At 40.0% G+C, this 12,648-nt stretch overlaps 1 protein-coding gene across 1 annotated transcript in view; it reads right to left on the bottom strand.

The window, feature by feature from the left end:
- The window catches only part of rgs6 (regulator of G protein signaling 6), a 99,061-nt gene that overhangs the window by 57,837 nt on the left and 28,576 nt on the right, over positions 1-12,648 (bottom strand). The window lies entirely within an intron of this gene.

Genomic DNA, 12,648 nt, shown 5'->3' with positions numbered 1-12,648 from the left:
ACAACTTGGAGTGGAGAAGGAACGGGCTTGTGCCGAGGGTTCTCATTTGAACCATTAACTAACCCCTTCAGAAAAATTACCATCCCGCAGAGGGTCGCCAAGGAAGGTACTGTCAAATCTCAGAAAGGCCTTTTAAGTGGGAGCAGGAGCTTCTGAAAATAGAGTATGACGAAAAAGCAAATTGACGGCCTGTGTCTGAATCGCTCTCAGATGCACGGAGACAAAATTAACAATTATCTGACAGCTGTGAAGGGAAATGCAGTAGATGATATTTCATCACCAGGGAGCTAATATGGTAATAACACATTAGCAGTGTTTGGATATTAAACGGTGGAATAAAAGAGGATTTTGTCTTATTGCAACATTTCTTTGCACAGAAAACCCACCAAATCCAATCAACATATTAATAAATAAAAGATATCATTTCTGAGACAATTTAGACAGCGTAATGGAGATTTGGCTGATTCCCTTTCAAGGTGCAGACGTGAAGTGGCGCCTACGCAAAAGCAATTTCTTCAGAAAAGGTCAGAGCGCAGGGTTACCTTGAATTCTTCACCCCTGAAGCAGCCTGAGGTTAAGTGCTTGAGGTCAATGTCTCTCAAGTAATGTACGCTGGCAGAAAAGGTATAAGATCCTCCAGCGGTGGGTAAACATCACTGTCATGCTCTTGCATTAAACATCAGCCTCATTTGGCCTTTATCCTCTCCAAAAAAAAAAAAAAAAAAAAACACAAAGCACACAAGGAAAGTTAGGAGTCACACCAGCTTTCGAACACCCCTTGCGTCCCTGTTCATGCCAAATTTCATTTTTCATACAGTAGTTCTAACAGCGAGTTGACAGTAATTCAGAATAGTGTGTGTGTGTGTATGTGTTCGCGCAGACGGAGACGCAGCAAAGCATATCCGTAGGAGTAAGAGCTCCAATTATTTAAACAGCTCTCTGGAGCTCTTTCCAAACCTGAGACGTAATGCAAGTGTAAGTGCATTTCCACCAGCCGGCAATTTAAGCAAATTATAGATTATGCCAAAGAGCATGAATAGATCTTTCTGCCATTTTCCACCTACATTTGGAAGGATTCTGCCTGGTAACTAGACTAGAGGGCTATCTGTTTTATCAGATACCTGAAGCATTTGTTCTGTGGCCATTAGAGATTAATAGTTTGGGAAGTCTAAAGCATAGATAATAGCAATGTTTGCAGTTTTTTATGCATAAATCAGGACCCAGATGTGTGGATTTAAGTTTCAGTCTTTGACTCAAAAGTTTGACTCGAAAATACTGTACAACTTCCACCAAGGATTTAAGAGTATGTTATTTAAAAAGTGTGCAATGAAACACATTGTTACAGTTGTTATATGCATACATATATACACTGATCACATATATACACTGATCAGGCATAACATTATGATCACTGACCATCTTGTGATAATCCAGTGTTCTGCTGGGAAACCTTCAGACCTAGCATTCATTCGTGTGGATGTTACTTAGACATGTAGCACCCACCTAGACCAGGCCAGAACAGACACCCCCGCCCCCATAGCAATGATAACCCTAACCCTAACCCTGACACAGACACACTCACACAAAAATGCTTTAGGAGCGAATTCGAAAAACATGAAGAACAGCACAAGGTGCTGACCTGGCCTCCGCCGCTTTATCGCTATAACCATAGAGAGAGAGAAAATAAATTGCCTAAAAAGAAAATACGTGAATTGAGGATGAAGCTTCTCAATATATGTAGTGGTTGATGAAATATTCTGAACCTCTCAGTCCAAATGTAATTTTGACAAAGGCCATCAGGAAATGGGCATATATTACATTATATACTGTATTTATACAGATTATTAAGCCTCTGGAGTCCAGGGGAGAATTGGCCGATTTTGACTACTTTTGGTTTTACCTTTATATTTCATCTTAAAATTGGTTTACATTGCCTTTTCAGCACAACCTCACCTGTGTCATTTTACAACTATTTTTTCATTTTTACAAACTGTTTTAACACAGTGGACCTAAAACCATAAAATCCAAGTAGGGCTGGGCTTTTAATATATATATATATATATATATATATCGCATTAAATTTATTTGAATGGGAGTCAATGGCACAACATTTGGTGCAGTAAGACTTCAGTTCACGACTGGGGACATGGGTGGAAAGAATTTCTTGTGACGTGGAAAAATATTGACTTGGCACCACCTCTCATGGTACCTGATACGATTCATATCAAATCAGCTAATGAAAGAAAACAAAAACATCTCTACAGCTACTTATTGCAATTGCATCAATCCCAGTCTGCTCTGTAGCATAATAAAAAAGTCAACACTACCATCTCGAAACGTAACTCATCTTATCCTCGTAGTTCATTATGGACCCGCCAAAGATCTGTTGGTCCAATCACATTGTCATCAGAGCGCAATCGAGTCAAATTTGTTCACAACAAAACGATTCAGATTGGTTGTAGGTCTATATAATTGCATGCAGAGATGTTTTCTCTCTTCACTGGTTGAAACACATCCCATAGTGAAAGCCAAATGTTCCCAGACTCATACTCTGAAAAGAAATGCGTGCAGCTACCCCAGACTACATGTTCGCAACATTACTTCTCAACGTGAGACCGGTCTTTCTTGTAGGCAGAACAATGAGAGCGACTTGGGAGGTGGCTTTAAAATGAGGTTCAAGAGTGTGTGCAGGCTTGTGGTTCCCCCCCAACGGTATCAGCAACAATGAAACAGACCTTTCTTATTAGGATCTTTATACAATGTTTTAGTGACCCCTGGGGCTCGGAGCTGGATGGGAGAGCATGGTTATGGTGGGCAAGAAGGAAACTGACAGTCTCATTACTGCAACACATCCAGGCTGCGCTTAAAAGGAAATGACAAGTCTATTTACCATCAGTGCCACTGGAGGAAGCCTCAAAACGCGCGTACACACACACACCACTACACTGCAAGCATGCATGCGTTTCCCAACATGCGGGAGATGTTGTTAGGTGTAGCACTCTAATCGGATTACTTCATTTGTCAAGAGCATGTGTCAATTGGCGTGAAAAGCTGCACGGGTTTGCCCTTTATTCACCATTGATTCTCTCTCTAAGCTAATTCCCCAGACGAATCGCTTGTAGCGGTGTGCTTTCCACGAAATCTTTCATGGCTCGCAGGGTTCTCAAAGAGTAGCCATGCCGGGGAATCTCCCCTCTCGGTTAAAGGTTAGGAGCGCAGATGTATGATGAATTTTTTGCAGAGGGCAAGATGATGTGTCCTTTCCTATGTTTAATAAAGTGGTTTTAGCCAAGAATATATTGTAGTGGTGTTTAATTAAGAGCAATGTGGAGTAGAGGGCTTTCTCAGAATCAGATGCTCCACAGTCCTAAACACTGAGCTGTTTTAAAATGGAGCTTTACAATTATTGCTTCATACAATAATCCCTGTAATGTTATTATGCGACTGCAGCCAGGCTCGTCTTTCAGATTCCAGTACAGATTGTCTGTATGCACGTGACATCACCGCAAGCGAGGTCTCCATGGTTACGGCCACCGATTGGCAAAAAGTGACAGTTGAATATGGAGATAAGCATAATTAGTTTGAATCGTAGGCTTTAATATTGTCTAAATTGTAACATTTTTTTTAAAAAAAAAAAAGTGAAGAACTGTTGTGCAATTGACTGTACCAACAGATTTGAAAAGCAGTCACTATATTATGAAGAAACAACTGGAATCCACACACAGAAACCTGAAGTTGTGGTTCACATTTAGTGTCAGGTAATATTAATTTTTGTTTTTTTGATGACGTTATACCTTTGTTCTGGAGGGCTGTCAGATAAGTTTGTGGATATTGTTGTTTTGGTGTAGTTACAGGCAACAGTAACCATTTGAGTTCCAATAACAAAAAACAGTATTGTATGGCTAACGTTACTTCTCAGTAAAGCTCTTAGCTTTAGCATCTTTCATTTAGCTACATTTATCATAACTGAAATGACCTAAAACTAACTTAAACTAACTGAAACTGAGGCTAATCCACTTTTCCAAATCCATAATAGTTCGTATGGATCAATGTCGACTCCAATTGTCCTTAATTTGATCTGATTTAACATCAACTATATTTACTGCCACATTTCACCATGTTTTTGCCCCCTCAGGGGGGCGTGGCCCCAGGCGACAGCAATGTCAATGCATACGTACCTCTACAGTATATATTCAGCTCATGGTAACAGGTAACGTGTATAATGTTAAAATTGAACATTATTTAGCATATTGGTTTGATTAAATGCAACTTAATCATCTTATTCATTTCTAGGCAGCAGTAGGATCTGGTTAACATTAGGGAAAGACTGCAGTCTGGTTTAATACAGACGTTCTGGCAGGTCCAGGCCCTATTTATTATTTTTTAAATCTTGTAAAAATACCACCAGCTACTTTACTGTTCATGAAAAGTAACTTCACAGTCATCAGATTCATTTAATATTAGGTGAACAGAGTAATAGGAGAGCAGAGTAGGCGCAGTGGCACTGGGTTAATTAATACATTTAAAATTCAACTAATGCAATCATTTCATAAATGCAATCCCACAAATTACTCATTTAAATTACATTGCTCACTTCAAAAAAAAAAAAAAAAAAAAAATTAAAATGATCTGTTCCACTCTCACTGAAATCATGACTAATTCCCCCTCGATGGAAAACATGACCATCCATGTCTATTCAGACATTCCTGCACATTGGCATTTCATGGGGATGCGTTGATTGCTAGTTAACCGCTTACCACAGTGATTGGGGAAAAGAAATGAAGGGTATGACGTGGTGGTGGGTGGGTGGGGGGCTGCAGTTTAAATTAAACTGCAGCTTCTGCTGATTGAACTGCCTCAACATAAGAGTCTATGAGAACAATATGGGCAATTTGAAAACACCCAGTGGAACGGTGTCAGACTGGAAGTTTGCCAGACACTGATTACAATATTTGAAAACAGACAAAGTCATGTTAGTCCAGGAGCCACATACAGCCAAATGTGGGGGGCCGGACCAATAACATAACAGTCTATAAATAATGACAACTCCATTTTTTCCCGTTGAACAAAGATGTACAAATACATAATAAACTAAACTTTTACAAAACATCTCATGAAGAAGCTCAAATTGCAAAGAATACAATATGTTTAATTTTGGCAAATTTGTGTGTTGTTAATTTTAGTAAAACTGCACAAATTAGGAATAGCAGCTTCTTTTATTTAACCTCCTGAGACCCCACGTCCTCATATGGGGACATCAAGTTCTAGGTTTTATTGCAGCTTATTCTGCTTCATTTAAACCCATTGTCCTCATCAGTGGACGCTTTAGTCTGCCATCTAGTGGAAGCCAAGGTTAAAACCTATTTATTTATGCTTGTAAACGTTTCTAGTTTGATGCAACGTGCAAATTTGACAAATTTTTATCAATACCAACGAGCTACAACGTCGCTAATTAGCAAGCACTCATTTGAGGACATTGGGACTATAGATAATGAAATAATCCCAGTGTCCAATTATGAGGACATGATGCATAGTTTTTGTACGTCTTAGGTCCCAAATATCACAGAAACATTAAAAATGCATACCAAATAAAAGTTCAGGTATGAGGAGGTTAAAAGTCGCAGTTAAAGTCTTTGATTTAACTTTTGCTCAGATTTAACTTTCAGGCAGGCTGGCCACATGTTTGACACCTCTGTCGTAAACCAATGGAGAAGATGCCCATATAAAAGCTGCGAAAGTACAGTATGTGGTTAGATATTTATTTATGTTGGCTTCTAGTGTCACACTCTATCCAGCCCAATCACTACGCTGTGACCCTTCGCAATTAATAATTGTTGCGCTTCAGTTATCGTTATCGCGATGTAAACCTCAAGGAGAAGCCGGTTGTTTTTCTTTTGTGCATTACCATGTTGATTAAAGCAGATATATCAAAGGGAAACTGTAACCAGATCATTGCTTAAAGGCTGCAGTGACTAAAGGACATTTACATGATCACAAACTCTCTCAGCTAATGTAAATACAACCACGCGCTGATACACATTTCCATAACAAAGGAAAATAAATTCCCATATGACCCAAACAACTGCTTCTTACTAACCTACTGACAGGCCTTCCTGAGTTAATGAGCAGCGTATCCACCATAAATAATTAATTATTTAACAAAAACACTTGTTTTTTGTTTTTTTTTAAACTAGTGGAACAAGCCTAACAAGTGCAGCTATAGCGGAAGGAACACTTCAACATTCCCAGAGAATCTGGAGGATTAAAGTGTTTGGCTGAGTCAGCTTCTCTCTCACACACTCACATGTCTCATGAGAGTGCAGAGAAATGATGGAAGTAAAGTAGTATCCACAAACTTCTCTCAGCAAGCTGAACATGTCAAACATCAGGGGGTCCGCAGAGGGGTCTCCATTAACTAACCATGCCAGGCATCCTCTAACTGCTTCCACATCCTGTTTTTAGACATCACAGGACAAGGGGTGGGAAGAAATATCAATATGGCAATATATCGCAATACATTTTCTTCTACAATATTGATTTTGAATGTCTTAATATCATGCTTTGGGCAGATCGCCCCTTGATGATCGGCATTCCCTGCAGTGCTGAGCGAGGTAGTTGAAGAACTGGACAGGCAAGTAGCAGCATGGCGGCAGCGGCAAAAATTGAAACACGGTTAAAATGTAAAGCTGACGTTTGGAGGCAGGAACAAAGAATACGCAGTTTGCAAACTGTGCTTCGGTCCAGTTAGATATTCAGGGAACACGAGCAACTTGCAAACTCATCTAATGACACACCGTGAGGTATGAGTACAGCAACGGCCGCAGCCACCAAAACCTGTTGATCTGAAACAAACTACTCCGGATAACACGGTACTTAGGCAATACGTATGCATAGGCATTTTATTTTCACATCATTCAGTGGATTGATCAAACAGTGGTACACATTTTTGTTCAAGCAGACATTTGTGAACTGTATTTTGACATTTAAGTGACGAGAAACTTGATCCGTTTTCTGTAGTGGTGCAATAAACTGAATTAATGTTGTTTTTTCGACTCAGTTTGTGCAGTGAATGATCACTGTCATCTGAACCTGTACTGTACATATACACAACCTGTATTTTAAGCTGCATTTAAAAAATTCTCAGTGAACTATGTAGAATATTGTAATATTCTAACAGCGCAATAATGTATCGTATCGTGGCTCAAGTATTGTGATACGTATCGTATCGTGACTCAAGTATCGTGATATGTATCGTATCTCAAGTATCGTGATGTGTATCATATTGTCACATCTTTGCCAGTACCCATTTTCTGATGAGTCACAACTGGTTTGGAGGCACAAGGGAGGCCTACACATTATTAGGAATAGTGCTCATAATGTTATGCATTAGTGTATAATCAATTCAGCTTTTTAAAAGTGGTTACAGCAACTTCCCTTCGGTATATTATCACTTATTATCACCACCAACTTAAAAATAGACAGTATGACAACCAGCGAGTTGGAATAACAGGATGGTGACAGTGCCTGTGTTTCCCTTGAAATCTGATCACACGGCAAAAGCTCAATTTAAAATAACCTGACACAAACACTTTAAGCAACACTTGGTCTCTGCATTGTGATCTGTCGCTCACCCCATGCTGGGGTATAAGCTCCTACCGCTGTCGAGGTGTGAGGGAGCAACGCATCTCGCCTCCTTGGATCCTGCTGATCGACACCGCTGCACGTCTATCAGCTCCCTTTACTTCGTTGCCAGGTCCTCTCCAACCCAAAACACCCCTTATGGATATCGATCAGCTGCTTTCAGCGAGCTTTTCCCCCTGTCAATCCAACCATCTGAATCCCTGCACCTCCTCAGCCCCATTAAATATTAACACCGACTAGCAAAAGGCCAATCTCATGGATCAATTCCTCCCAGTGAGTGAAGTGCTAAAAAACTTTAACGAAAGGCTTATGTGGACGTGAAGGACGCCAAAAAAATTTAGGATTTCTCTTCTTAAAGTCTTCTTAAAGGTGTCACTTGATTTGCAGAGAGTCGTCGTTAAGCAGTTTTGCAGTGAATTATCCCCTCATGTGTTTTGAGCATGCTCAAAGAGAACAAGATTTAAGCAAACAAGTCAGTGAGGAAATAAAGAGGAAAGTGCAGATTTCCACCTTTAACTTGACAAAATCTCTTAATGAAAGAATTTTGTCTCAATATGTTGTTTGGAGAGAATCAGCCAATCTGCCTGAGAATCTGCCTTCAGGGGGGAAAAAAAAATGAAAGATTACACACAAGCATTAGATTAAGGAAATTGTAGACCGTGCATGTACAATTTGCAGGTGAAAGAAAACAAGTGATTAAGAAGAATTTGAAATGGGAAAAACAAACAGATAAATAAACTGAGACTAGTTTCATATAACCAAGCCAGGGCCACATCCTACTAGATCAGGCCTGTAGAGTAAGAAACATCCCCATTGACGAATAGCTTGGGGTTTACATCTTAATGGGCTCTATTGATAGAGGAGGCACAGAGGCAGAGATCTATAAAATCTATACTTATCCGGACTGTGTAAACACCTCTTCCATCTTCTCTTTTCGGAATTAGAGGGGATGACTCGCGAGGAAAATAGCACTCTGTCTCTCTATCCTGACGGATTTATCTGGATCCCAGTCTTTTATTCACCATGCTGCTCAATCTCTTTGTCCTTGCTGAGCCTTCTGCTCTTAGCCTAGCACTGTGTGGTGCATGTTCTTCTCTTATCTGTTCTCCGTTATTTATTCATTCCCTTCCCACACATCTTATTACCATCTCTATCGCTGACATAAATGTTTCTCAATTGTTTAGAGACCATAGGCTGTGTAAAGATGGATGACGAAGCAAGTAGAGCTCCCCCTGGAGGCTGGCTCCAGCATAAGTCACAAGCTCCACCCACACCATGATAGTGGATGGGACTTGGGCCAAACTCAAAACACATTTGTTTGAATCAAACAAATACTCATACTAATATTTTTTCGAGGATAGTTTCGGTCTAATACTGGTACATACTCAAGGTTAGTTATTTGACGCTATAGAAGACCCTACGTTGCTGAAAAGGCCACGCCCCCTTATGGGTGACTACAAAGGTGAGGTTGCTGTGTTGTGTGTTGATCTTCAAACCATTTTGAGATTTTCTCTGCTCTCCTCAAGAGAGAAGGGTTAAATAAAAATTAGAAATGTATGGCTTCAGGCCATAAAACAGGTGGACAAAGATGTGTATACACTTAATTGTGATGATGTTAACGTTAGCTAACGTAAGTCATCAGAGTTAGTCATGTTGAAAATGACAAATTCAAGCACAGAATTACATTACTGTAAAGTGTTTTTTTTTTATCAAAAGGTTTAACGTTGGCTTCATAGCTTCATATTGTATTTATGCCATGATTCATTAATTTAACATTATGGAATGATTATGATTTGATAACAGATGTCATATATTATTAGATTCAATGAGGTAAGAGTAAATGTCCGAGTATGACACCTCCAGCCACTGAGTGGGTTCGTTCCCCCATTTCTCTGTCGGTAGGCCAGATGGACATATGGCTAGCGGTTTGTTTTCATCCAAAAGGAGGCCTGACCTTATTTGCTACTGTCATCTGTAGGTGATAAGCTCCACCCCCTCCATGATAGTGGATGGGACTTGTGTCAAACTAAAATACATGTCAAATACATTTTTTCTGCTAAGTTTTGTTAAAGTTTTTTTTTTTGTTTGTTTATATGACGCTACAGGAACAGGATGTGGCATCATGATGACCACCGGTTGCTATGCCAACCGCTCCGTGAAGCAGTCCCTTAGGACAGTGCGAGTAGAAAACAATAAAAATTAAAGAAGTACAATGTACAGTCCAACATTCCCTTGTAACTGGTGGAGCAGGGCGTGGTATTAATTAAACAAAAACGCAACTGAGTGTGGGCGGGTCAACAGTAACGAGCAGGCTCCACTCTTGGACCGTACTGCACAGATTCCTGTGTCATAAGATGCAATGCAAGTGGAGAGGCATGGTCCATATTTACATACAGTCAATGGTTTAGACACATAAAGCACCAACGTCTTTGCCAAAAATAAGTTCATTCACCATCTCTGAACCTGTTTTCTGCACAGATACAGACTAAGGTGTGAATTCTGGCTCAAATTAGACTCGGGGGCCATGAACACGTGTGATATTGTAAATTAGACGTTCAAGAAACGATGTCAACAGTTCATGCGCGTCAACATCAGCTGCTCATAACAGCTGACTAAACAAATCACACTTCCACCTGGCTGATCACATTACTACTGCAGTTGATGCACACCACAGCCATCTCTCCATCGCTACAAAACGTGTGATGGTAATGGCTTTCTATTTGCTGAGCAGTCCATTACAGGACAGTTCGGCAGTACGTTTTTTTTTTTCTCCCCCTTATTGAACTGTATTCCCCCAGAATCCCCATTTATATTTTTTATTTCTGAAATGCACTGCAGCCCAAACAGAGTCAGAAATAACTAGAGTGCAGTCCCACACTCTCCTTACTTTGCTGATTCACCTTGGAGACCAGAATTCAGAGAGAAGCAGGAAGCTGGTGTGTAGCTACTTAAAGAAGGAAGAAGGAGTGTGAGATAAGAGGAGAGGAGAGGAGAGTGACTGAAGCAAGCAAAGGGAGTAAATAAAAAAGATTATTAAACAGTTAAAAGTGTGTATAGAGGACTTTAACAAAGTCTTTTTCTGTTTGTTTGTTTTTCCACTCTACTACTATGACTTGTAAGTCAGGTCGTATAAAAATATTAAACTTTACTTGCTGCTAATTTTGACATGTGTTGAGCTGTTCGTGAATTAACCTTTGACAAGCAAACAAAAACATTCACAACGAAGGCCTCACACTTTGATTTAAAATAACATTGAATTGCTCATTTTGTTACGTTGAGCACAAAAAGTAAAGCCAGGTCTGAATTACACACACAGACGTGTGCTTTTATTTAGTCCAGTACATTTAGATGTCACATGTCTACATGTCTCCTATCGTTATAGAGTTGGAGAGATTTTAATGATCCACAAGGGAAATTAATTGGCCATAGTAGCTTTTTTTCATTCCCCAACCCTGAGTCACTGAATGGTGGCTGGTGTGATTAGTCACTCTGTGTCAACAAGTCTCAACTCTGTACCGCAGAAGTTTTCTTTTTTTTTTTTACAGCTGGATAGAGACCAGAGTGAAATCAACTGTTTCCATGGACACAAACTATAATTATCTGGTGAGAATGTGTGTGTTTACATGCTCCCAAACGACCCACCGAATATTATCTGATGAAAATGTAACAGAAGATGACAACGACAAGTACACAGGCAAAATCTTTGGTTGATTGTACATTTTTACATTTTTTTTTTTTTTCATTTTCCCCCACAAATTTAAGTTTCTTTAAATGCACATTAACATGAATCCAACATATTTTAGTAAAGGGATAATTGGAGGCAGAAGATGTTATCTTTCAGTCAGCGATACAGGAGCTGTCTCTACAGCCACCGTTTCACACAGAGCGCCGCACTAGTCAAGACCTGTCAATCTAAGCCTCCTGTACACAGCAGGATGAAGCTTAGGTGTGATGTACACTTCACACCTATCGCTGCTGAGCCAGTCACAAGGCCGTATATTACACACCGACGCTGTCAGGTTCCCCGCAATTTACTGAAAGTCCTGGTGAAATCTCCAGGTGAAATCTCAGATGCACGCTGCAATATTAGCAGAAGAGAAGCTAACAGTGCAGCTAACTCCCATCAGCCAATTACTGAGGTCAAAATGGAATGAATAATTTCATGATAAGATGATGACTGTATCAATTCTGGTTTCATTCATCAATTCACTTATAATGGATTAGTGAATTGCATCCCTTTCAACCTGTAATCTCAACCCAATTCCTCCTGATTGGGTTGGACAGCATCGGTCCACACGTTCAAGCTGTAAAAAAATCCTATTTTATACCGTCATTCTAGGAAGTTGTCCCTTTTCTTGTATTATTGTATTCAAAAACTAAAATAAACATTATAAAGCATGCGTGTTCTGACAAAGAGAATGAAAAACACACAGAACGAAGGACGCACTCATTCATACGTGACCGCTCTGATTGGAACACCATTATCACAAACGGACAGTTAACATAATCAAGAAAGCAGAGCCCGCAGACGGCTTATTTAATTAGATTTTAATGTGTTTTTTGTGTGCATACTGTCATGTGTGAATCCGACTAATTGAAATGTAGTCAAGAAGAGGAAGACCGAGCGAAAAAAAGTCCTTACTAAACTGAGAATTTGCATGCATAGAGTGATGCTCGTTTTTTTTTTTTTTCTTCTTTTCCAGCAACCTTCCTTTGTGTCTGCTCTTCTTTTATATGCATGCCTAAAAGCTGCTGTCCCTCCCAATGCTGCTGTCAATCAGACATCCTCAGGTACGGCACACAGTTGCACCATAGCTTGAGCTGCAGCGAGAAGGTCAGCGTAACAATTTTGCAAAGGGGAATGGGAGGGAAGCAAAAAACGAAAGCTATTAAACTTATTATAACCTCCCGCCGTTCAGTGTGAGAGTGATGGCGTCGGCCTCTGTCACTGTGTTTATCTACCAACAGAGCGTGTGCAGAGAAAAGTGTGGCAGCTGGTACAGTGTG

The sequence above is a fragment of the Mugil cephalus genome, chromosome 21 (assembly GCF_022458985.1).
Source record: "Mugil cephalus isolate CIBA_MC_2020 chromosome 21, CIBA_Mcephalus_1.1, whole genome shotgun sequence".
NCBI classification, from domain to species: Eukaryota; Metazoa; Chordata; class Actinopteri; order Mugiliformes; family Mugilidae; genus Mugil; species Mugil cephalus.
This window is presented reverse-complemented; position numbering and strand designations above follow the sequence as displayed.